Source organism: Rousettus aegyptiacus, unplaced genomic scaffold, assembly GCF_014176215.1.
Source record: "Rousettus aegyptiacus isolate mRouAeg1 unplaced genomic scaffold, mRouAeg1.p scaffold_m13_p_2, whole genome shotgun sequence".
Lineage (NCBI taxonomy): Eukaryota > Metazoa > Chordata > Mammalia > Chiroptera > Pteropodidae > Rousettus > Rousettus aegyptiacus.
Genome location: NW_023416295.1, coordinates 152672242 through 152698258, shown reverse-complemented (window position 1 = coordinate 152698258; position 26017 = coordinate 152672242). Strand labels below are relative to the sequence as shown.

Below are 26017 nucleotides of genomic sequence, written 5' to 3'. Positions count from 1 at the left end.
TCCCTTTTCACCTCTTGTTTTTCAAATTAGGAAACGACAAATGGAGAATTCAGGTGATTTGCCTTAAACCTCTAGCTAGGTGGAGCAGAACCCAACCATGCTTGACCCGGGCAGAGCACTGCTGCTTATTGTGCAGGCCCAATGCAGGGGAGACCGCGGAAGCCTGGAGAAGGCTGAGGCATATCCTGCTCAGACCCAAGGGTGGGAGCAGAAACCACAGGTCCTCTATACGACTTCAGTGACATGACTCTGCTACTTGTGGGCTGTCGCACTTGGTGTTTTAAGTTCTCTACACTGCTGTACCTGTCCTTATTGTCAGATGTAGGTAATAATAATAATTCTACCTTCACAGTTATTATGAGGCACAAAAGAGCGAATTCATGTACTAACAGTAGACACTCAGTAAATGTTAATTCATATGATGACGACGATGTTGATTTCTGTTCCTGGGTTCTGAGAACTTTCTAAGTGTATGTACCCTGTGTGGGTCCCAGGTCTGGCTGGTCCCAGGTCTGGCTGTGTGTGATACAGGCTCATGGCTAGGAATAGGACCCTGAATTTAGAATGTTATGTTAGTGTGGTAGGGCGCCTGTGCCCAAAATATGTAAACAAACTTCAGCTTATTGTATCACATGTGCAGCTGAATGACACTATTGTACTTTGCTATGTGTGGAGCCCGTGCGGTCCCCTGGAGAGCAGAAGGGGAGCGCAAGAAGAGCAGAAGCAGAAGCAGAAGCGAGCTCCTCGCGATACAGTCGGTGCAAGCATGTAGGCTCCTTGAGCATTCTTCCTCCAACTAGGCATCTCACCACCGAAACCTTCCCTTCTCTGTCAGCTCGGCGCTGACACCCTAACATCTGCAATTTGGACCACTCAGCCCTGAAGATCCGTGTTTACAAGCAGAACTAAATTCCCTCCTCTTACCTCTTTTCACCATCATTCTTCCACCCTCTCATGTCGCTTCTGTCATTCAAAAGAAATGGGAATAGATGCTGATCAAACTCTGAAGAACGAATCAGCCCACAAATATTTAGATCAGCAAGCATGTTAGATTATGAGTTGACAGTTTTTGCCTTTAAGAAGCCTTTAGTCTTAATTGGAGGGTTAAAATTAAGAAGTGCACAATGAAAGGATGATTCAAGAAAATTAAAATGGAATGCTGATTATATAGTATAAGTAATTAAAGATTAAACCAATAGATAATATAATGCTTAAGATATAAAATAAGGACTGCTAATATTTCTGAGCTCATGCTATGTATCAGATGCTCTCCTAAGGGTTTTATGTACATGCTTTAACTTGCACAGAAGTTCTCTAAAGGTAGCTACTGTTACTATCTTCCTTTTCAAAAGGAGTGAAATCTCAAATAAGTAGCTTCTTGAAGATTGCATAGCTGGTAAACTGAAGAAGGGGGAACATAAAGAATACAGAGTAAATGAGTTCGGAGGAGGCGGAGAGTGTCAATCCAAGTAGATATTTGTCACTAATTCTGGTCTTTTTCCAGATTTCCCCACTAGGTGAAGCAACCGTTGTCAGCCTTGAAAAAGACAAACAAACAACAAGCTCATCCACACACCTTTCAGTGTCTTCCTGTTACTCTGTGGACAAAGGAAAGACAAAGCCACTTAGCATGGCCTTCAAGGCTCTGCATAGCCCTACTAGCCTCTCCAGCAACATTTCCACTTATCCTCCTTCCCCCAGTTTGTCCCTAAGCTGCCTGCCGCAGGGCCTTTGCATATGCTGTTTGCGCTACCTGCTTTCTTCTTCTGCCCTTTTTCATGCAAACTGGCAACCTTGGCAATATGCTATCTGACCCGAGTACTGCGGCGGCCACTCTTTCTGTGCACTCAATCTGCTGTATCTATGTAAGGGTCAGTTGCTAGGGCATAAGCTTCCTGATTGCGAGGGGGTGTCAGCACATTTCGAGCCAGGTTGTGGAAGACTGCCTCAGGCTCTTGCAGGTGAACCCAAATGTCCTTTCACACATCTGGGCCCTACAAAGGCCTACTCATGATCATCCCCCCTCCTCAGCTTCCCATTATGCAAACCACAGGGCTAATCCCTTTAGAACAGCCCAACTGTCAGAGCAAAGGGTTAACTGCCAGGGCTTATGAATGAATGATCACCTGCCAAAATGTTCTGAGTTTAGCCTGCTGGCTGCTGTGTGAGAGGCTCTACCTGGAGCAGTGTCATGTACACTGCTAGGAGCTGTGGCTTTATGGGGGTATATCAACTTTCTGACCCTTTGCAAGGGTGGGACCAAAATCCTGGGGCATTTTCTCCTTCTGTTATCTCTGCCACAGTGCCTAACTCATACTTTCCAGACACATCTAACTGAAATGGTAGCCATGGTTGGAAGATGCCCAGAGCTTTAATCTGCTTCACTAGTATGTCTGTCTTCTCAAAGGCAGATAGCTGTTCTGATTCTTAGTCCCACATGTGCCCTTTTATTACCAGGTGGCATAAAGGACAGATGCCCTGTAAAGGTGGAGAATAAAAATCCTCCCAACCCCCCAAATCCCTATAAATACTTGCACCTCCTCTATGTTCTTAAGGGTTGGATAGGCTGGCATCTACCAAACATAGCTTCTGGGACAACACACCTCTTACCTAACCAAGCAACTCTTAAACCTTATGGCGGTGCCCGGGCCTTGAATTTTCTGTGCGTTCATTTCCCATTTCCTCTTTCACAGATGTTCCAGCAAAGCCCACAGTGTCCAGCAGCAAAGGCAAGTCTTCACATGTTAACATTACATCATCAGTGCCATGGGTCTGTGTTACTGATGGGAGGAGAACCATCCCATGACATATTGTGGGGCTATGCGAGTGGCATTGTGGAAACGCTACAAAGATTCGTTATCCTCCTAACCACGTGAAGGCAAATTGATTTTAGAAATCTGCGCTTGTCAGTCTTTCCATGAATCTCCTTGGAGATGAAGCACCTTGGCATGAACAGTTTTGTAAAAGTATCAGTGTAAAACAGCTGTCTGTAAATAACAATCGACTTAAAAATGGCCATAGTTAAAGATGTGGTAAGAGTTCACATACACACACGAAATGATGTACTTGACTTAGTTATCCATTCCAATCTCAGGCAGTTTGACCACACAAAATTCTTTACTCAAGATCCCTTTTCCATGAACCTTTCTTAAACCTCCTGAAACTTTGAAGTACTTTCAGCTTTTGTCCTATTTTTTCCGTTCTTATTTTGAAACAATTTTTTTTTTTTAGTGTAAGAGAAACTTATTTTTACCAAAAAAATGTTCTTTATATCTTTCTTATGTTGACCTAAGAAACATCCGAATCTGTAGAAAGCTTTCGTAAGACTTTATTTGGGCCAAACTGATGACATGTGTTGGGGAGCAAGATCTCAAATGCTCCAGAGAATCACAGTTTTGCAGCCTCTTTTATGTACTTGGAATTAAGGAGGGAAGGAACTAAGGCAGATTATATGGAAGTGGGAAAACCAAGGCGGATATTGGATTACAGGAAAGTTAACAAGATTATGTGCTTTCTTAAGGGTGATTGAAACTTGTTTCAAAGGTGTGTTAACCTAGATGCACAGAACCAATGGACAGGGCTTGCTTAAGGCGAAGATAAACCTTTTACTAAAGGAGTTGTATGCCTGGGACGAGACTACCCAGATGACCTGCCCAGTTAGGAATTTATGAGTGGATTGCACTGCGAAGTTATTTTCCATAGATCCCCTTTTTTGTTCACACTTCCCCTGAACAAAATTGCATTTTTCATACCTTCTTTTACTGAAAACACACATAGTACATCCCATATATAGTTCTTTTTTTCATCATTATTTTGTAGTAAAAGACCTCTCTCGCTCCCCCCACCCCTTTAGTCTCTATGGGCGATGTTTTGTTTAGCGTTTAGCTGTTTACCTCTTAAAGACATGATAAAACTTACAACTTTAAGAGACAGAAAAATGTAAATTTTCTCCTAGGTGGTTTTTGGAGCAATTGCTGTTTAAAAAGTCCTTTGTATTGGGATCTGACTGCATGGGGCATCGGTCTGTTTCGCTGTCAATCACCATAACTCCTTCCCCTTCACTCTCAGCACCTTCTCAGGGATTGCACCTCTTAGCATACCAATTAGGCTTTGTCACAAGCACGTGGACCTTAATATATGGCAGCTCGTGTCCTCCTGGCTTTGCAAAATGGCACGCTTGGATCTTTTGTTATCCTGCTCTTCCACTTGTCTGCCAGTCCTGAAGCTAGCAGAGTACAGCTCTAACCTCAGCTCTTCTTCCAACTCCCTAACTCGAGTTTCAACCTCCAGTTGGGCATTGGTGACCAGCTGAACTGCCCACGGCAGAGGCCAGCCCCTGCACAGCCACTTGCTTCCCTTCTTTGCTGCATTGTGCTGTGTGCAGTTCCTCAAACAAGCAAATTAAAGCTAGCTGGTGTTTTCACCTATACTTAGGTGACAGTCCGTAAGCATTTTACATACTGGACACCCCTGCCCACATAGACTTCAATGGCCAACTTGAGATCTCCCCTTGGATGTCTCTTTCCCTAGACCCAATTCTTTGCTTTCCTGGCTTGCTTGCGGATTGTTGAGTTGCAACCTTCTTGGGAGTTTCCAGGTGTAATCTGAAAGTGGCTCCCATACTTGGAGAGCAAGAAGAGATAGAAGGGAGACCACTTCAGATTGGGAGGTGGCAGGTTTAATAAGCAAAGGAACTTACTTTTGAGCTTTCCTGGGCTGGTGCAAAATGAGTAATTTCTCCTACTCACCCACCAACCCTTAAAAGTTTACATGGAGGCCCTTATTGGGCTCAGTCATGTACCCAGGGATCCTTAACTGAGGTCAGTCACATACCTGGTCCAGATGATCTCAATACCCCATTTCTATCTCAAGGCTGTATCCTTGGGGCAGCTCCTAGGAGCAGGGAAGACAGGAAGAATGTACATTCCAAGCACAGGGGAAGGAATCGGGTGCCTCCAATTGCCTGGTTCCAGCTCATGGGTCAAACTGGTGGTCGCATCTTGACCATCCCCAGTAGCTCTCTTCCTAGTTCTGGTGCATTGTGTTTTCTCTCTCTTGTTCTTGCTGCACCGACGGTCAGTGGTGTGAGTCTGTGAGCACAGTGGTTCTCTGCCCCAGCTGTGTGCCCATGAAGACCGTGCAGGCCCAGTGGCCACCTTCCTGTGACCCTCCCTACGTGGTTCTTCATAATCCATGCTTGCAGTGGCCTCTGTAGCCTGCACTTCCTGTGCCCGCCTGCACCCTGGAGAGTTGTGTCCTGCCTGCCTAAAGATTGTGAACCAGCTCTGGCCTGGGCAACTCACTGGCTTCTCAACCATCAGTGTCTGTGACAACATCTTTCCAATGAGACCTGAAGCCTAGCCTTTGGGATGGGGCCTCACCTCCAAGTTTGTCTTTCCTTGGGTAATCTCTCTCAGCTCTAAAAGTATCCTTTAAAGTTCTCTTTATCACTCTGCCCAACTTCAAATTATACTACAAAACAACAATAATCAAAATGGAATGATACTGGCAGAAAAATATACAGACTAGTGGAACAGAATCGAGAGTCCAGAAATAAACACATATTTATATGGGCAAATAATTTTTGACAAAAAATCCAAAAACATAGAGTAGAGAAAGGAAAGCCTCTTTAATAAATGGTGCTGGGAAAACTGGAAAGCCACCTACAAAAGAATGAAATAAAACTATTGTCTATCACCACACACCAAAATTAACTCAGAATGGATTAAGGATCTGAATATAAGACCTGAAACAATAAAATGCATGGAAGAAAACATAGGAACTAAACTCAAGTACCTTGGACTTAAAGAGGATTTTATGAATTTGACCTTAAAGGCAAGGGAAGTAAAAGCAAAAATAAATGAAGGGGACTACATCAAACTAAAAAGCTTCTGCTCAGCAAAAGAAATCATCAACAAGGCAAAGAGACAGCCATCTGAATGGGAAAATATATTTGCAAGCGATGCCTCCGATAAGGGCCTAATACCCAAAATATACAAAGAATCATGCGACTCAGTAACAACAAAAAACAATCCAATCAAAAAATGGGCAGACAACCTGAACAAACACTTCTCCCAAGAAGACATACAAATGGCCAACAAACATACGAAAAGATGCTCAACATCTCTAGCTGTTAGGGAAATGCAAATCAAAACCACAATGAGACACCACCTCACACCTGTTAGATTAGCTATAGTCAACAGGACAAGTAATAACAATTGTTGGAGAGGATGTGGAGAAAAAGGAACCCTCATACGCTGCTGGTGGGCCTGAAAATTGGTACAGCCACTGTGGAAAACAGTATGGAGGTTCCTCAGAAAACTAAGAATTGATCTACCATATGCTCCAGCAATCCCTCTACTGGTATTTACCCCAAAGACTTGAATACTCATATCTGAAAAGATATTTGCACACCGATGTTCATAGCAACAAATGAGCAAGACAAACAGAGACTCATGGACAAGGACAATAGACTAGTGGTTACCATAGACTAGTGGTTACCAGAAGGTAGGGAGAAAAGGCAGGGAGGTAAATGGGGTAAAAGGGGTCAAATTTGTGGTGAGAGAAAGAAATCTAACTGTGGGAGGTGAACATACAACGTAAATATATATATGCTTTACTGTTAAAATATACACCCGAAACTTACTGGATTTTGTTAACCAACATCACCATAAAAATAATTAATTAAATTAATTGATCGAAAATTAAAATAAAGCTCTCTTTATATCTTATAGTTATACTCCTAGCATAGGTTCATAATTCTTTACATTAAACTTTCCCTGTATAAAATACTATGTGAACCTCCTAATTAGACCCAGACTGATGTAGGTACATTCTCTTTTTGACAGAAAGCTAAAATACAGAGCCTTCTCTTTTATTAGCAAGGTTCTTTGTCTCCTGACATCTAGTTTGATCTCTGGATTGGAATTCCTGTCATCTAGGAACTGCAAATATACAGTTATAGTCTTAACGGACCTACACGCCTGGTCCTCATTCTCCTTCAGTTACTGGATAGCTATCTCAGCTACGTTGCCTTCACATGCTTATCTTACCTTTCAAAGGTTATTCATATATTTATGTAATGATTGGAAGATAAACTCTGGCAGTGAGAGTCTTCTCTAGCCAGTTAAGTCAAACCATGCTTTTCCTTTTTGAAAAATATCATCCCCAAGTTCATGGTATAAGTAATATTAAACAAGGTGTTGAATGCTGAAGAATGGTTTCAATCAGAAGTAACTATATTTCTATATCATAGGGTTGTTATGGGAACGAAATGAGATATTCAAGGTAAAATACTCAGCTTAGTCTTGGCACTTTGTATGTGCTCAGTTATTGTGAGTCCTTTTCATTCATTCATTCATTCATTCATTCGACTCATACTTAGTAAGCAGGTGCTATGTGCCAGGTTCTGTTATATGCATGCGGTATGAGGATGAACAAGATTTATTTTCTGCCCTCGAAGAGTGGCTAGTCCAGTCTCCTGTTTAGTATACACCGAAGTATACCTCCTCATTCTGTCCCAAAGATATGGACTTTCAAGTAAGTGGAATATAATTAACAATTTAGTCATAAAATGTACAACATGGAGATAAGTTCACATGAGAATTTTCTGCTGTACTGGTTTGACATGAGCTTCAATGAGCCCAGGTTATCACTAGGCCATATTCTTTTTCTATAATTGACTATAAATATATTTAGTCGCATGTGATATGTATGTTACATATAGAATGTTACTATATAGTAGTAATGTGAAAAACATTACAAACAGTACTTAATTTCATATTTATGACTATCTTCTAAACTAAGCATTGTTATCTCTATTTTATAGATGGATGAAGGTGATGTTCAGAGTGTGTGAGAAATTTTCCTTTAAGTCACTCAAAAAGCAAGTGCAGAGCCAAGACGCAAACAATTCCATCTGACTAATAAGCCCATGCTTTTATCAACCATACCATACTGCTTTCTTTAGTTTATTTTCAGCTTTGTCATGCCAAGGACTGGACTGTCAATCCTTTATCCTTCCCCCAACACCCAAATTCATCACAACTAGTGTACCTACCTGTTTGCTTGACAGTTTTTTTCATTAGACTAAAACTTCCTTGAGGGTAGATGCAATCTATTGTTTACCCCCGTTGTTCTGGTTGTTTATTACTGCTTAACAAAACCACCCTAAAGATTAGTGGCTTAAAATAACAAATCACAGTTCAGCGGGGTTGACAGGGTTTAGCTACATGGTTCCCCTCTTGGGGTCTCTCATACAGCTGCCATCAGGAGGTGGCTGAGGCTGGTGTTATCTGAAGGCTCAACCAGGCTGGACATCCTAGATTATTTCTTTATCACGTATGTGGTACATGGCTTTGGATGGCTGGAATAACTGGGTTTGGCTGGGCATCTCTCTATCTCCCATCGTTTTCCATGTGGCTATCTTGGCTTCCTCACATTATGAGCTACTTCTTGCATAGTGTCTGATTTGCCCCAAAGTAAGCATTCCAAGATATTTGGGTGGAAGCTGCCAGCCTTTTTATGACCTAGGCCTGGAAGTTACTCAGTATTACATCTGCCATAGTCTGTGATGAGTCACAGGGCCAGCTGAGATTCAATATGTGAGAGAACTACATCAGGGTGTGAGTACCGGGAGACATCATTCATTGGGGGCCGTCTTTGGAGACTAATTGCTATCGAGGGGAGAGGGCAGTCTGGGGAAGGGAAGCTCAGAGGTGGCACTATGTACATGAGAACTCTCAAGGAGTAGGAGTTAGCCAAGGAAAGAAAGGGTGGAAAAGAGGAAGGATGAGAGAAGAAATGGTCTTTCGAGCAGAGAGAATCCCCTGTATAAAGACTTGGAGATCAGAAGAGGGAGGGAGGAGACAATGAACATGATGTATTCAGATTCTACCATTTAATTGCGAGGTAACCTGGGACAATTATTTCACTTTCCTGCACCTTGATTTCCTCATCTGTAAAAGGGAGATAATCATAGTTATTATCTAGTAGCATTATAAAGATTAATTAATGCAGGAAGTATTATTTAGAACAATATCTATTATTTAGAACAAAACATAGACAACACTCAAATAAGTGTTTGTGTTATTGTTAGTGTGATACAAAGAAACATGGGCAGTTAGAAATACGGCTGGAACATAGTGTACTGGATGGGGAAAGGAAAGCTACGTGTCCGGAACAGTAAGCAGGAGCCAGAGCACAACTTAGCAAATTATACAAAGGTGTTTGAATTTGATCCTAGAGTAAATGAAGAGATGTTGTGGATTTTAAGGAAGAGAGTGGACCAGATTTGGGATTTGAGGAAGTTCACTACACTAAAGGTCTTTGGAATGGGGAATACTTGGGGAAAGAGGAGAACTAGAGATGGAGATCAGTTAGAAGCTGTGGTTCAGGAGAGGGCCATAGTGGCCTGGCCTAGGGTTTTGGCAGTGGGGATGGAGAGAGGTGGACTGGCTAAAGGTCACGTTGCTGGTTAGTGACAGCGCAGGGGCTGGAGCTGCTGACTAATTACACAGGAATTTCCTGCCAGGAAATTAACCTTTTTCACTTGTTTATTTAGGCACCAGTTTAATATGTGCTGTTCAATGGAGACATATAAATAGTTACAAGTCACTGAGCAAGGATGGTTCAGCTGGGAGGTATGGGCTCCATTTCTATTGCTTGTGCCTGCAATTGCTAATAATAAATAGATGTGCTCCGATAAATCACTGTGCCCAAGGGAAACTGAGCAAGGTGAGTGATTTTCTTTGAAGGAAGTACCCCCCCGCCCCCCAGCCCCAGCTCTACTGGAAAGACCAGACACCATCTTCTCATAACTGCCTCATTTATTCTGGGAGTGTTTATTTGCTTTTTCTCATTTATTTGGCATGTAAAGCACTAGTAAGATGTGATCGGCTACTCTGCTGGGACATGCTTGGCCTTTCAAGCTGTGTTTCTCAGACATTTTCTCCATGACACAGATTGATTATGGAGCCCACAGTTCTTCAAAGGTCTGGGAACAGCTGGGAACAGGTGACTTCAGGCTGCTACTTGGAGGAATGGGCTCTTGAGAAGAGTATTTGAGGCATTAAGGGCGGCTGCTAGGACCATGGGCAAAGAATGAGCCTGGTAGTGTTCGCATCTACTGAAGTAGGAAGCCCTGAAGGCCTGTGATTATATTTTAAATGCCTCCTGACAGGACCCACTCTTATCTCTTGTCTGCAAAAACCCCGTGCTCATCCCTGATTCCATGTGGAATCATAAAGTCCTATGTAGATAAAGTCCCACATGTTCTTCACAGCTCAGGTCCCACCTCTGTGGCAGTCTGCCCTCAACCATTACAGCCCTGTGGGTCACCCCGACACTCACCCACTCCTCTTTGAAGAATCACAGAGATAGAGCAGGCGCTGTATAACTCAGCACTTATTCACATGCTGTGTATGTTGTGCTCCCCACGGGTGCTCCTCTTAGCATCTCCTAACTTTACTGGAAGTCTTCCTAATGCTGATGGCTTTTCCTCCTTGGTTTCTACAACGCCTCTTAGAGTTTAAGGAAACCTCTGTTATTGACAGATCCAGAAGTATGGACGATGTGTTGTTAGCCCTAATTTATAGATTGGGAAGCTGAGTAGAAAAGGGTTAAGTCACTTGCCCAAGGTTGTGAAGGTTGGCATTTATCTAGGAGCTAATCAGGAACAGTCCCCAGGTAAACATTTCATATACATTTGTGGTTTAATCTTTCCTACAATCTTAAGAGGAAGGTCTTATTCAGATTTTACTGCTGAAGAAATTGAAGCTTACAGTTTTTAAATAACCGCATAGCACTTAAGTGCCAAACCCACCAGAAGTAAAACCTAGGCAATGTTTTTCATAGTTGCTTCGCATTTTCAGCACTTCCTGCATTGTAACACCTGTTTACCTCACACCTGTTTACCTACCTGTCATCTCTACAAATTAGACTATTTCCTTTTCTAAGAGCAGGGGGCTTTGCTTTTGTTTTTATTTTCATCTTGGTCACCTGAGGGCCTAGCATCGAACCTGGTGCCTAGTTGATATTCACTAAATGATAATTAACTAAGTGTTTAATGAATAAAAAGCCAAGAATAAAGCTTACTTTCAGTTCCAGTCAGTACTGCCTCCCTGCGACAGCTAGGTGGGTCTGCTCCCTCTCAGCGAGATCTCACAGGAGCTTCCACTGTCTTCAAAGTCACTATCGGTCACCGTGTGTGAGGAGAAATCGTGCTTCTCAGCTTCCTTAGAAAGCCCTGTGGAAGGAGGTGGGAGCTGAGGTGAGCAAGTGGCTCCACTGGAGAGGGCAGGGAGCCTTTAGGCCCGCTGGGCTGGGACTCCCTCTGACTCTCCTCTCTGCAGCTACAGATATAGTTTCAGTCCACGGAAATCCTTGAGAGAGTGACATCAGTTTCAACCTATGGTGGTGTGAAAAGTCCAGTCTCAGGCCAGAAGCATGAGGTTGGTCTTGGCTCTCCTCTTGGCTAGGTTTGTGGCCTTGGGCCAGTAAATGAGCCTTATAAAGCCTTGGTTTCCTCCCCATAAAGTGGAGCTACAAATAATGCCCACTGCATGAGGTTTTTGTAAGGATTAAATCAGAAAATGTGTGTGGCCCTTCTCACAGTGTATAGTGGATGGCGGCCATGGTTATGGACGTTTTGAAGGCCTGAGATGGGAACAGGAAAGAGTAACAATGATAACGAATACCACAGGGCGCTTTGCCAATCACCCTTCAAACCCTGTGTCTCAGGCCCCTGCAGTCCCTCCTCAGATGGCCTCCCCAAGGCAACACAAACAGTGGGAATTTATTTTCGTGGTGCAGCATCTCCTCTTTTCTTACCTACAGGTCAGGCTCCCAGCGGGAGATCAGTGGGACAGCTGGACAAGGCAGAGGATGAAGTCGAGTATGGTGTGATCTCAGGTGAAGTCCCGCAGAGGGCAGTCTCTGCAGGGTTTGCCTGGAAGTGGGGAGTGGGAGTAAGCAGACTTGATCCTACCTGAGACAAGTGGGAGCTTTCATACTCCTGCTCCTGCAGTTGCACCAGTCAGTGGTCAGCCAGGCTTTGATTCAGGCCGATGGAGAGGCATCAGTTAGTTCCCAGATACTGCTGGCTCTTCACAGTTGCAGGCAGAGTGGGCTTGCAGTGGGGAAGATAGTTAGCAACTATTAGGAGAGGAGCATTGGGTTACAATTTATACACAAGTATGAATAATAACCTAACGACCAGATTAATATACTAGCATTTCATGGCATATTAGCATTTCAAAATATTAATGCTCTTGGCCTACCCTCAGGTGGATGACAGGGTTCTGGTATGAGATTTGGGGTTAGATGAGCCTTCCTGGTGTAGCTCATATCAAAGGCTGGTTTTCACTAAGCCAGAAATGAGAGTAGACTTTAACTGGTCTTATAACTGCCTGAGCTCAGCAACCCCTCTTCATAAAGTGCCCTCCACCCTAGCCAGGGTGTTTGCAATGCAAATTATCTTTCTCACTCTGGTGAAAGGGGTCTGGGGCACACCCTGAGGTGTTTTGACTGTGCATTGTTGTCTTTAGAGAGTTGAGGGCTGGGAAGTTAGTGTTTAGCATTTCATAGGTGTTGGATTAGTATTTGTAGAGTGAATGAGTGCAGGCGTGGAAGGCAACCCTCTAGAGGGACAACATCTATTAAGTGCCTTCTTCATTATGTCTGGTCTAAACTTACTCTTCAGCTAGGAAGTCTTTCCTACTGTGAAATCTTCCTGCCTTCTTTATCCCTACAGGATAAATTGCCTTCTTTCTTCTAAATTCTGTTTATTTACTTCTTTGCCTGTAACTCACTGTATTGTAATCCTGTGATTCTATGTCTGTCTGTCCTATTAGACTGTGAGGGCTTTAAGGACAGGACTTCCTTTACTTATGTCCTTAAGTTCAGAGCTTGGTTCCAAGTAGGTTAGTAAGTGCTGATTGAATGCATGAATGAATGAACCAGATGGATAAGCCAGATAGCTGTTGCTTAAATTATAATGTGAGCATATGCATATGTGCGTGTATACTTAACATTGTTTATCGTGATGACTCTTCACTCAAGGTGATGCAGGACAGGATGAATCCCTGCAAGTGGGGACTCAAGTCCTGCACTAAGAGAGAATTGGCGAAGGTCTTTGACTGCACACAGGAAAGAATTCAAGCACATGCCAGAGTTAGAGTCAAAAGGAAAGTTTGGTAGAGAAGGAATAACGCGAGAGAGAGAGAGAGAGAGAGAGAGAGAGAGAGAGAGGGAAAGAGAGAGAGAGAGAGATTATCTAGAGATCTCGAACTTGGATCTATCTCTCTCTCTCTCTCTAAGGAGAGTCTCTCCCCCTTTCCCTCTAGGCAGGGTGGAGAGAGAGGGAGAGAGACACCCTGAGTGTTCTGGGAATTCAGTTTACATCTGTTTTTCTTTCAGGGGATGGGTGTGCAGCGCTAAAGGCATGGGGAAGTAGTTGGTAATCTTAGCAGGAATCTTCCCGGAGGTTCCCCGTTGTCTGTATGCTGATCAGCCAGGTTCCCATGTCGGGCAGCACGTAGCAGGCTCTGAATACTTCTTGATTTAATATTTAATTCTCATGCCCCTTTTGTGCATTAAAGGCAAATCTAGACAAGGAAACAAATTAAATTGTTGACTTATAAGGGATGAACACCAAGTGCTAAGTAAGAGATCAGTTCCTGGGCCTCCCAGCTTAGTCTGGTGCCTTAGGTGGAGTAGCATAGACAACCACTCCTTTTGTTTGGGTCCAGGTTGATGCTACAGGACCGGAGGAGAGAGTGAAGGTGGGTAGAGCTTGCTTCTGTTTCACACAGTCACAGTATACCTCCATGACAGACGATAACAAAGACAGGGACTTCGTTTTTGTATGTATTTTTATATCAGTTTTTAGAAATTTTATTATTAGTTTCAAGTATACAGTACACTGCTTAGACATTTATATAGTTTATAAAACGATCCCCTGTTGCTCTTTCTCTCCTCTGGCTCTCCACACAGCCATTACATTACTACTGACTGCATTCCCTATGCCATGCTCCCCATCCCCTTGACCATCTATTAACTACTAAATTGTACTTCTTTAACCCTTCACCTCTTTCTCTCAGCCTCCCAATCCTCCTCCCCTCTGGCTGTCACCAGATTGTGTTCTATATTTGTGAATCTGTTTTCGATTAGTTTGTTCTTTTTGTTCCTTAGATTCTGCATATAAGTGAAATCATGTTTATCTTTCTCGGTCTGACCTATTTCACTCAGCATAATAACCTCTAGATCCATTCATGTCACTGTGAATGGTAGGATTTCATTTTTGTATGGCTGAATAATATTCCATTGTATGTATGAACCATAACTTTTTTTATCCAGTTGTCTATTGATGGGCATTTAAGTTGCTTCCATATTCTTGGCTATTGTCAACAGTGTTGTCGTGAATATAGAGATGCATAGAACTTTACAAATAATTGTTTTGGTTTTCTTTGGATAAATACTCAGAAGTGCAATTGCAGGGTCAAAAGGTAGGTCTATTTTTAATTTTTTGAAGAAACTTCAGACCGTTTTCCAAAGTGGTTGTACGAATTTGCAATCTCTCCAACAGTGTGTGAGGATTCCCTTTTCTCCACATCCTCACCAACATTTGTTCTTTGATTTAATGATGACAGCCAATCTGACAGATGTGAGGTGATGATATCTCATTGTGGTTTTAATTTACATTTCTCTGATGATTAATGACCTAGAGCATCTTTTCATAATGTCTATTGGCCATCTGTATTTCCTCTCTGGAGAAATATCTATTTAGGTCTTCTGCCCATTTTTGAATTGGATTGTTTGTTTTTGTTGCTGTTGTTTGGTTGTAATTTTAGTTCTGTTTTTATGTTCATTCTTTTGATGAAGTATGTTAACATCTGGGGAGTTATGTTATAACTTAAATCTGTAAAGCAATCATTTTTAACCTCTAGTGAATTGAAGAACCTTGAAAATCTCAGAAAAATATGAGACTTCTCCCCTGAAAAATGTAAAGAGACATTAATGGACTTTCTCTTGTTTCCAGAGTTCAGGAGCCTCCTTTGTGCAGAGATCTTTGTGTTGCAAGATCAGTACAATGCCCTCACACAGTAGGAGCTTAATATGTACCCTTGTGTTGAATTGAACTGAATAATGATACTTGCCAATGGAAACAGTCTTGGAAAAGAGGGACAGGTGAAGGAACACCTGATAACATGATTCAGAGTCTTACAGGAAGACACCTCCAGTCTACCAAATTAAACCAAATCTCGCATTTCCTTCCTTATTGGTTTACTCATACTTTTATATTTACAACAGATTCACGCTTTGGCAGTAGGTTTGGTTTTCACTTAAAGTGCCCCAGGGTTAAACCATTTAACCTTATCTGTCCTATATTTCTTATCATGAATGTTTTTATCAGCTTCGTCCTGGGAGAGGAAATTGATTAAGATAATGGATATAAAACATATAATGCAGTGCCTAGAATAAGAAGGTGCTCAACAGATGTTATCTTAAAACAGAAAAAGGCAAAGAGCAGATTAGAAAGGGGAAGGTGTTCAGCAGAGGAGAGATGGGGAAGGGTATGGAATTAGTGAGTGTGGGGAGTGGGGTAGGAGACCCAGGACTGAGCATCCCTTCCCAACTTGGTTTAGACTAGAGGGGCTTTGCCTGCTAGAAGCCCTTAGGATTACACGTGAGCTGGAAACCCAGAATGAGATAAAGTCCCTTACTGATACTAAAGATACAGCCATTTGATAGTTCTGTTATGCATCTTATAATAATATAGAGAAATACAATAATAGCATCAAGTATGAATCATGGAAAATAAGCTATGGATGGAGATATTTGCTAAAAAATGCAAGTCTGGCCCCAGACAAGTCAATTTTTCAGCTCTTTTCACGTGAGGAAGAGGAATTAAAGGAGGCGCTGCAATCCTGCCAAACCTAAATGTCTAAAAAGCAGACTGTTGAGGGCTGCAGGGTAACACCAGCTGCGAATGAGCTCAGCGGGGTGAGGCGGGCAGGGAGCCCACATGCAGCTCTCCAGGGGAAGCAGAGAGCACAGCCTCTGACCCCTGCAAAGTCAGCACACGCTGGGCCAAGGGGCCAAGGGCAGAGGGATGCGGGGGAAGAACGGAGGATGAACGACCTGACTCTGGAGTTAGGGACTGGGCTGCGTGGGTGCTGCACCCGGTTCTGAAAGTTGAACAATGACCAGGTTACTTACCTCTCTGAGCTTCAGTTCCTCATCTGTAAAATGAAGATAACATTTGCTTTGAAGAGTTTCTGTCAAGATTAAACATGAGGCAAAGAAAGCACAAGTGCTGTGGAAACTGTAAACACTCTGGATGTCAGTTGTCATCCTGAGAAAGAAAGAACTAAACTGATTGGTCGTGTTAGTCTGCTGGGCTGCCATAACAAAATACCATAGACTAGGTGGCTTAGACAGGAGAAATTTGTGTTCTCACGGTTCTGGAGGCTGAAAGTCTGACATCGAGGTGATGTCACGCTGAGGCCCCTCCTCTCGGTCTGCAGGTGTCCACCATCTATCTTGCTGTATGCTCCGATAACCACTTTTTTTTGTACAGAGCGCAGAGAGCGCGAGCTCTCTGGTATCTCAATTGATAAGGGCACCAATCTCATCACAAGGGCTCCACTTTCATGACCTCATCTAACCCTACTTCCCAAAGATCCCCATCTGCAAGTATCACATTTGAGCGTTAGAGTTTCAATATGTATTTTGGGGGGACACGAACACCTAGTCCATAACACTGGTTAAAGAGAAACTATTGCTTCTTAATGAATATTCCATGATGTGTTTTAGTGAGAGAAAAACACTCCTCAGTAGTAAGCAAATAGGCTTTCAATAAAGTGTCAGAATAGGGAAATGCATATTCCGTAGGCTGATCCTGCACTTCTCTACCAGGCCTGTGCTGGTCTATCACTGTAGTATGCTTTATGTCACTTGTAGAGGCGTCTTTTTAAAATCTGAGAGCCAGGGAAAACCTGATCTACACTGGCAAGTACAATATGACGGGATATAGATTAATGCTGGTTCTTACCTTTATCCCTCCATGGATACCTTTGAGAATGTGATAAAGCTATGGACATTTTTCTCAAGGAAAATGTACACACAGTTCTGACAATGGAGAGAGGTTCTCACTGAAAATACCTCTTTGGATCCCTGGGGAATGTTGGTGGCCCTTGAGAATATCCAGAAGAGTTTCTTTTGCTTTTTGTGGGTGGGAGTAAAAATGCAAGATTTAAAAAAAATGCATGATGTAAAAGAGTTTGCTATCTAAATTGTTATGAAGTGAGAATTGGGGTGATATAACAGCTGGATGCCTGCAACGGAAGGGTTCTAATCTTGAATTGCTAGGTAACCAGATTTGGGACCTAAGACACATCCCTTGGTCTTTCTGAACTGAAGCCTTTCATTGGTCAAGCCTATTCCCACCTAGAGCTATTCACCGATGCTCTATCTTGGGCCAGACACACTATTCTAAGTGTACCACGTACCACCAAATATTAATAGTTCAACATTGCAAAGCACATATGTGTATCTATATCTCTGTCACACACAGAGTATTATTATTTTGTGGGAAGAGAACCATACTTCTTTATAATGGGAAAATAAAATTTCCATAGGTCTCAATCAGAAGTGCTTTCTCAGAGGATCTAGGACAAGCCTTGGTTATCGGACACTGAGTAGTCATACCTGGATAGATCTGGGGCCCTCATCTATAGCAAGATGAAGGCAGCTTGGTCTTCTCCCACTTTCCTTTAAAATAGTCTCCGTTTCTTAATACTTACCTTTGTCTATGCCTATTACACTGTTCCTCCCAAGATCACACCCATCAGTTTCCTCAAAAGATGTTTCAACCAGTACTGGTTTGGGGTAGTATAAGAGAAATAAGGAAATGACGGGCAGGCAAATGGCAGGCCCAATAGCCCTTTGTGCTGTTTTCCACCTGCTGCGGGCTGGGGCGGTTTAGGAGCTGCCACAGGGCTATCCCTGCTAGTGGGGGCCTCCAGGTGTTTCCCAAGTGCCAGCCCACAGGAGTTTCACTCTGGTTTGGGTTTGTGTTTTCCTCGAATTAGCTAGTTAATCAGTCTTTTGTGTCCGCTGGTGCCGTTGGTCCATCACTGGGATGAAGCCAGGACCAGACTCAGATGTGGCCTGAGGACTGAAAAGCAGAGTAGGAACCACTCTCATTCTATTCGCTGTGGGACCCTAGTTCTTTTGGCCCCACAACATACTGAATAAACTTAGCAATCAAAGGACAGGCAGCAGCACAAGGTGATAATCTGATTTTCCAACCCGAGACAGGTGATGAAGGATATTTTGATGCAAAGGTGATTTATTGATTTGGATGAAGCACTTTTGTTGATTCGGTTTCATATGAAATGCTACACACACCTGGCACAGGTGTTTTGTATGTGTTTTGAAAGAACATATGTATAGTTCTTAATTCTTTTACGTAAAAAGAGAAGCTGGCACAAAGTAGACCTTCCATCAATATTTGGTTCTTACCCCTTTCTTCAGGTGCTTCATTCTTCTCCTGATAACTCAAGAAATCATGATTAAGGTGAGATTAAAGAATATATGTATTTTAAAAACCTCAGGCCAGTCTGTATTGGAAAGCCAAATATTTCGCCTACAACCAGAGAATTGATTCATTTTCTAACCTTCTTATCTTGGTAGGAATATTTTTCTGGGTTCCACTGTCTCATCAAGTAAATTTTGGAAAAAAAAAATTTTTTTTTTGGTCCGGTCAGTTTTCTTCTATGGGTCTCAGCCAAGCCTACCCCTTGAGGGACATAGGGAGCTCTGGACATTTGGATGGTTAGTTTATTTGGAATCACTTTGTTTCACTTTAGAAGTAAAGGTCTTCCATATCTTTCACAGTTAATACTGTAAAGTGTCCCAGTCACTGTGAATAGATGTGTTTTCATTCCTCTCATTTTATTTGCTGGGAGATACGTGTTGTGGATTGAAGGCAGAGGAAGGAATTCACGGTTCTATGCTGGGAATATAAATGAATCATCACTGTGATCAATTATGAAAAAAAAAAAAAAAAACAACCCAAAACCAACCAGCTATGACTTAAACTTGCGGAAGATGACACCATAGAGAATAAAAACAAGATGGGAAAAGTTATCTTTATGCTCATGTGATATTTTTCCCTGTCGGCTAAATGATGACTGACATATTCTAAACCACCCTAGGGAATGACAAACTACATGTTCATTTCTGAATCTTAATATCTGATTGTGTCACCAAACTCCTATTTCATCATGAAATTATTCTAATCCATCCAACTCAGCCACGCTGGTGTAAGTGACTTGATCATAAAATAATTTCTAATTTCATGATTCTTTTGAGACCAGTGAGAAAAAGCATTTCTGTAATTCTGTTGGGAAAAGTTAGTGGTTATAACATTTTATGGAATCACCCAGGTTTCAAATCTTTGTCCCACAACCGGTTCTATAAACCTTTAAATGTCTCAGAAATGTGAATATTTAGGTCTTTATACTTTTGAAACTGCCTCTTGCACTTTGTGTGTGGTATGGAAACCATTTGGTAGTCCACATTGTTTCATTTTTTTTTTTAAATTAAATTTTGAAAACATGGTCACTTAATTAAAAGAAGAATTTTGTTCTAAGAGCCCTCCCTAGTCGTTTCTTGATAACACACATAGCAAAAGGATTTTCTTTTTAATTATAACCAAAGCTTCACACTCTGGAATTATTTTTGACTCATTTTCTTTCTTTCATATCCCACATTTAATTCATTAAGTCTGCTGGCTTTATCTTTAGAAAGTGTTCAGAATCTGGCCACTTCCTATAACGCCCTTTGCTACACCTGCTTCCACCTTCTCTAGTGGGTTGCCACCCAGTAGCCTCCCACTGGCCGCCCTACTTCCAGGCGTCTCCAGCCCTGTCCCCAGCCTCCGTGTGCATTCTCGACACAGGGAGTGTGACCCTTGTAAAATGTAAGTCAGATCATGTCATTCCTCACTGCCCGTGGCTTCCCGTCTCACTCAGAGTGAAAGCCAAAGACCTCACAGTGATTCACAAGGCCCGACTTGACCTGTACCTCTTCCTTCCCCACTTCCTCTGACCTCAGCGTCTTCTGCTCCCTCCTCTGCACCTTCCTTTCCGGTCACTTGGGCCTTTGCTGTTAGGTGAGCATGCCAAGCCTGGGGCCCTGCACTGCTGTTCTACATGGGATACCTTTTCTAGATATCCCCAAAGCTCACTCCTTTACTGCCTCCAGGTCTATCTGCCTGAGTATCACCTTCTCACAGAGGGCTTCCCTGGCCAACTTCTATTCCCTCCAAACCCCTCCCCCAACTCTTAATGTAATATGTTTACTTGACTATTGTGCTCTTCCCTTTACTAAAATGTAAGCTCCATGAGGACAGAGAGTGTCTTGTTCACTGTGGAATGCCTACCTCCTGGAAGAGTGCCTGGCATATAGAGATATTCCATACATGTCTGTTGCATGATTCAATATCCTCGGCTTAAACCACGTAGTGAAGGACAAACAGGAGTATGGTTAATCACAAAGTTTTAAATATTCAATTGTCTAAGCCACATTTCCAAAATAAATTTTTATTCCTTGAAAGGACACCAAATAATTTTGTCAGTCTAGTACCTTCTCTCCAAATGCCCTCCCTCTTTAGCCTGACTCTGTTATCCTTCCATTTCCTTAAAATTCTATTCTTAGTGATTAGTTTTTTAGTATTAAGCATCAACCTCTTTAATAGGCTCCCTTTTTTCCTTTTAAAATCATCTTTAGAGATGTATAATTTACTTATAATAAAACACACCCATTTTTAAGGATAGTTTGTTGAATTTTGACAAATGCATAAGCTGTGTAACAACCATATGAAGATACAGAATATTTCCATCACCTCAAAAAGTTCCCTTGCGCCCCAGGAAATCCTCGCCCCACCCCTAGTCCTGCATAGTCACTGCTCTGCTTTCTGTCATCACAGACAAATTCTGCCTGTCAGGGGTTTTATATAGCTGGAAGCCTACAGTCTGTGCTCATTTATTCTCGTGTTCAGCATGATGTTTTTGAGATTCATCCATACTGTGGTATGTATCAGTGGTTTGTTCCTTTTTATTTCTGAGTAGAATTAGTAGGCCTTTCTTTTGCTGGAAAATACTCCCAGAAGGGGTAATAGGCAGGCACTCTTTCAGTCCATTAACAGTTTAGTATGAATGAATTTTTTTGAGCAATATATGAAAAGTATATGAGCACTTGGGTAACCGGAAGTAAAGAGAGGCCTGACGGTGGTAAGATGCCGAAAGACAATTTGGGTCATTTCACAGTTTTGATTGTCTTTCTTGTACAAACTCAAGAAGCTGTCTTCAGTGCCAGAAAACCAAGTATGAGTAAATGAATATTACTGAATATACTAGAGGTATTTCTACTTGAGGCTTATGACAACACTGTGAATTAGATGTTATGGACTCTGGAGCTGTTGGTAGGATTCAGACCTGGTCTTCCTGACTCCAAGATTCAATTTATTCAAGTTCCTTTCCGTATGAACTATCCTGGCCACCAAGTCCCTGCCCTGTACTGGGCTGGGGAGAGAGAGGGAGAGGGGGAGAGGGAAGGGAGGGAGAGGAGAGAGGGAGAGGGAAAGGAGGGGAAGGGGAGAAGAGGGGAAGAGAGGAGAGAGGGAAGAGGAGGGGAGGGTGGTGGTGGTGGGGGGAGAGAGATCAGGACAGATCCATTAACTCCGGCTGCCTTGGGTTTCATGTCACGGAACCAGTCTGGGCACTTAATGGGACTCTAAGCCAGCCTTGGGGTTACTGGCAGCTCCTCTCTGGTTTCAGCATGGAGGCTTCAGCTCTTAACTTTCCTCGGCATGAAGACTCTTAGAATGAGTGTAATCTTAAAGTCAATCCCAGAAAAGGTGGGGAAGTCTGAGCTGTAACCACGGCATTTTTCACATAATAATAAGAGGCTGGTGACAGGCAGTGTTGGTGGTTGGCCAGAGTGCTGACCGCAAGCTCTGGTTCCCTACAGACTGCATTCCCGGGCTTCAAGTGTCATCTCCCTGACACCACGCGTGTTTACCTTTTGCACACTCTACTTCTCTCCCTTTGACCTGGTAGAGGTGGGAAGACAGATTAAGTCCTTGAGACTCCCGCTGTGCTAGCAGGCTCTTTTTAGCATTTCCCATACCCCTCTGCTCTATGCAAAACTGCTTACATTTCAGAGGCATATTAGTTTCTCAGGGCTGCCCCAGTGAAGTATCATAAACCAGGTGGCCTAAAACAACAGACGTTTATTCTTCTACAATTCTCGAAGCTAAAAGTCTGAAAGTGAGGAGGTGTCAGCAGAGTTGGTTTCTCCTGGAGCTCAGAGGGAGAAACTGTCCCATGCCCCTTTCCTAGCTTCTGGTGATTGCTGCCTGTCCTTAGTGCGCCTTCGTTTGTGGCAGCATAACTCCGCAAAGGCCTCCGTCTTCCTATGGCCTTCTTTGTGTCTGTCTCTCTCCTCCACGTCTGCGTATCTCCCCACGTCCTCTTCTTATAAGGATACCACACTGCTGTCCATCTGTGGACACCTCATGTTAGGCTCCTGATTCATGCTTCAGTGTCCTGCTTCCAAGGTGAGTCTGGGGCTCCACACTCAATCTGGCCACTGTCTACCTGTCCAGCTTCATCTGCTACTGCCCACACTGTGAGCTCACACTGTGTGAAAAGGGGCAGGACTGTTCCACAGCTCTGCGCCTTTGTAAATTATGTCTCCTCTGCCTGAGATGCCTCCCCTTCCTCACCCCTCTTCCCTCTTGCCCCCGGTGAGGGCTGCCCTGAATGCTGTGGGGTCGTGTTGACTGTGGCCTTTGGGCCCAGGCGGGGTCCTTGCGTGTGACTCTGGCATAATATCTAACACAGTGCGTTGCTTCTGTTACATTACTGCCCCTCTCTCCACCAGACTGAGCTCCTTTAAGACAGTTTTCTTTTGCGTCCCCAGCACAGTTATACAGAAGATCATCCACAGCTTCTAAATGGCTGAATAAACAGAAATTCCCGTCAGGGGATAGAGGCCAAGTCGTATCTTTCTCATACTTGCAGTATACTTCCTACAGTGCTTGGTGTGTAGTTGGCTCTCAAATGCTTCCTGTATGGTTTAGCGATTGAGTGGAAAAGCCACTATCAGCAAGAACTTGGTGGGAGCTGTGGTTCACTGAGGTGAGTTGAGGTCGGGGAGGGAGACGGGTGGCACCTCCCATTTTGCTAGTATAGGAATGAAGGGAGAGAACGGGGGAGCCCCTGGCATGAGGTTTACAGCCCTGAATTCTGAGGTAAAGTTGGTAAAGGGGTCAAGACTAAGACATTGGTAGAGCTGTCCATGTTCCTAGTTCATTCTTGCACTCAAGAGCGGAGTTCATAGCGGTGTTGGTTGGTGGGGTTGGTAAGGGGAGGTGTCAGCAGGGACCTGGTTCTGGAACTCCCAGACTGAGGCTGACCCAGGCCCATCCTCCTGGAAAATGACCCCCCTTGCTGGCTTTGTAGCTGAATGAAGGTCCTCTCCAGCGTTAGACCAGCCTTATTTTTAGGAGGAACAAGGTACCCTTATTGTGAGGCTCTCTCTCGCACTCTCTTCTCATCTCTTCATTTTCAATCATGTGAGCTTCCTTTCTGTGTCTCTCAACAATTCTACCTGTCACTTGAAGCCAGGTAATACTCAAAAGAGGATAACTGGAGTTGGAGTTATACCTGGCTTTCCAGACTCCTTTAATACTATTTCTTCCATTGATTTCCAAGGGCTTTCAACCTTGTTCTCCACATCATTTTTGGCAGGACAAGGGACCCAGCATATTAATTATTCCATCTACTGGAATAATTGTGCCCCTCAGGGGCATCTCAGAAGTACTCTGCTATTCCACCCTCCCAGTCTCCCCCATCTCACCTCCGAGACAGCCAGACCCCAGGGGATTCTGGGGGTAGGACTGGGGCTAGGAGAGACAAGCCCACAAAGTAAGGAGGTGCTAATGTCAGGGCTAAGTGTCTCCCTGAGTGCCTCACCCCAGTCCTGGCTTGGTGCCGGCCTGGCGTATTGATAAAGGGATGGGAGGAGAAAAAGAGGTTAAAAGGAGGGTTGAAGAGAGAGTGCTAAGAGGGCAATGTGGGAAATCTAAAGTCAATGGCCAAGTGAAGGATAATGTGTGCAGGTGACTGAGGGCAGTGCTTTAAAACAAGCATCCACACAAAGCTCTCACACACACAGCCCTGGACCCACCAGACAGATGTCACCCAGAGAATAAGGAACAACAGGAAAAATAAAACATTCACCCTTTCACATGGCGTTTCCCTGAGTCTTATTCTAGGGAGGGGAATCACCAAAGTCATATCTCCTCTGCTTTTACTTCCCCCTCTGACTTGACATCTTTTTCTTGATGTCAAGAACTTCACCCTAGGTGTGGTGATTCAGACTCCTACAGTGTGGAGCTGGAAGAGCCCTTAAAGATGGCTAATCTTGTGCTGTCTGGGAGCCGCTAGCCACAGAAGACTTTTGAGCATTTGCAGTGTGGCTAGTCCAAACTGGCAGATACTGTAAGTATAAAATATGCGCTGGACTTTTGAGGATATAGTTTGAAATGAAAGAATGTAAAATAGCTCATTAATATTTTCACAAAGATTGATTACATGCTGAAATGATAATGTTTAGGATCTACTGAGTTAAATAAAATATATTATTAATTCCCCCGTTCCTTTTAATGTGGCTGCTAGAAAATTTAACATTACATATGTGGCTCGCAATTTTGGCTTGAATGACATATCTATTAGGCAAGGCTGGTCTAGTTCAACTTCCTTAACAGAGGAGAAAACTGAGGTCCAGAGAGAAGACCTGACTTAGCAGGTGGCACACACTCAAAGGCACTGTCATTTCCAGTTCCCACTAATCTCTCAGTTCCCCCTACCAACCCCCGCCACCCCCTACCCTTAGGAGTCCTGGGGAAAGAAGCAGGTATACTTAACGCATGACTGCAGGCCTCAAGGGAAGTGTTCCAAGACTCAAGACAGTGGCTGTGGTTTCTTGGGAGTGAAATAAAAACCTAACAAAGGTGGAGGGAGGCATTGTCTCCACAAAGTCACATTTTAAAAGCCCATTAGACTTTGGAAAGTTGGGGTGTGAGGAGTGAGGAGAAAGCTGGGGAACCTTGGGCCTCCCCCCCCCACCCCGTTGATTCAAATGCATAGTAACACAGGTTGATTTACCAGGTGTGCTAATTGGTGCCTCAAAAGCACAGAGCTCCCCTGCCCCAAGGCACTTGGGTAGAACCTTGCCCAGCCCGGAAATGGAGGGGCCAGCCACTTAAGGATTGTTTGACAAGTAAACAAAGACAAGCTTCAGTAGGATTGGCTTGATAGTGGAAGCGGAGTGGGCAGCCCAGGGAGTGGGAACCAGATACCAAAGGCAAATTCCTTCATTTCACAATTTTATCTGGCATCCCCATTCTCAACCTGCATTGTGAGACTTTGAGGTAGTTAGGAAAGTAGATAATGATCTCTCCGCCCGGGGGCAGCACTAATGGAGCTCATCTGAGGACGTTTCTAACAGGTGGAGCACGTAGCTAACTCTGGATACCCGCCCCCCGGAGGTTTTACGGGTCTTCTATGTCGCTCGGGCTGGTGGCCCTGAGAGGCCGACACCTCCTCTTTTGCGCACCCGTTTTCCCAGCCTGCCCCGGTGGGGTGAGAGCTGTGGAGAGACAGGGAAGGGCCACTTGGGGGTCAGCTCCCCGTCTTATTTAGTCGAATAAACACGGTAAATAAAGGTATTTCCCCCACCGCCTTACACACACATACACACACACACGCGCGCGCTGTGGGACCCAAGAATTAGCATAGGTCTTACGACCTGGCCAGGCCGTTCCCTTGGGCGACAGGGGTGCCTGGCGGAGAGCGCGGGCGTCGCTCCTTCCCGGAGGTGACGGCTTTCGGAACCGAGAAGGAGCGGTGCCTCCGGCCTCTTTCACGCGGTGCGTGGGGGA

At 43.7% G+C, this 26017-nt stretch overlaps 1 long non-coding RNA gene across 1 annotated transcript; it reads right to left on the bottom strand.

Moving 5' to 3' along the window:
- Positions 1-10842: 10842 nt before the first annotated feature.
- Positions 10843-12652, bottom strand: LOC107516572. Its single transcript, XR_001598331.2, has 3 exons — positions 12279-12652; positions 11987-12127; positions 10843-11245 (listed from the first exon to the last, which is right to left on the bottom strand). It is a non-coding gene; the product is annotated as an uncharacterized LOC107516572 (long non-coding RNA).
- Between the last annotated feature and the right edge of the window lie 13365 nt (positions 12653-26017).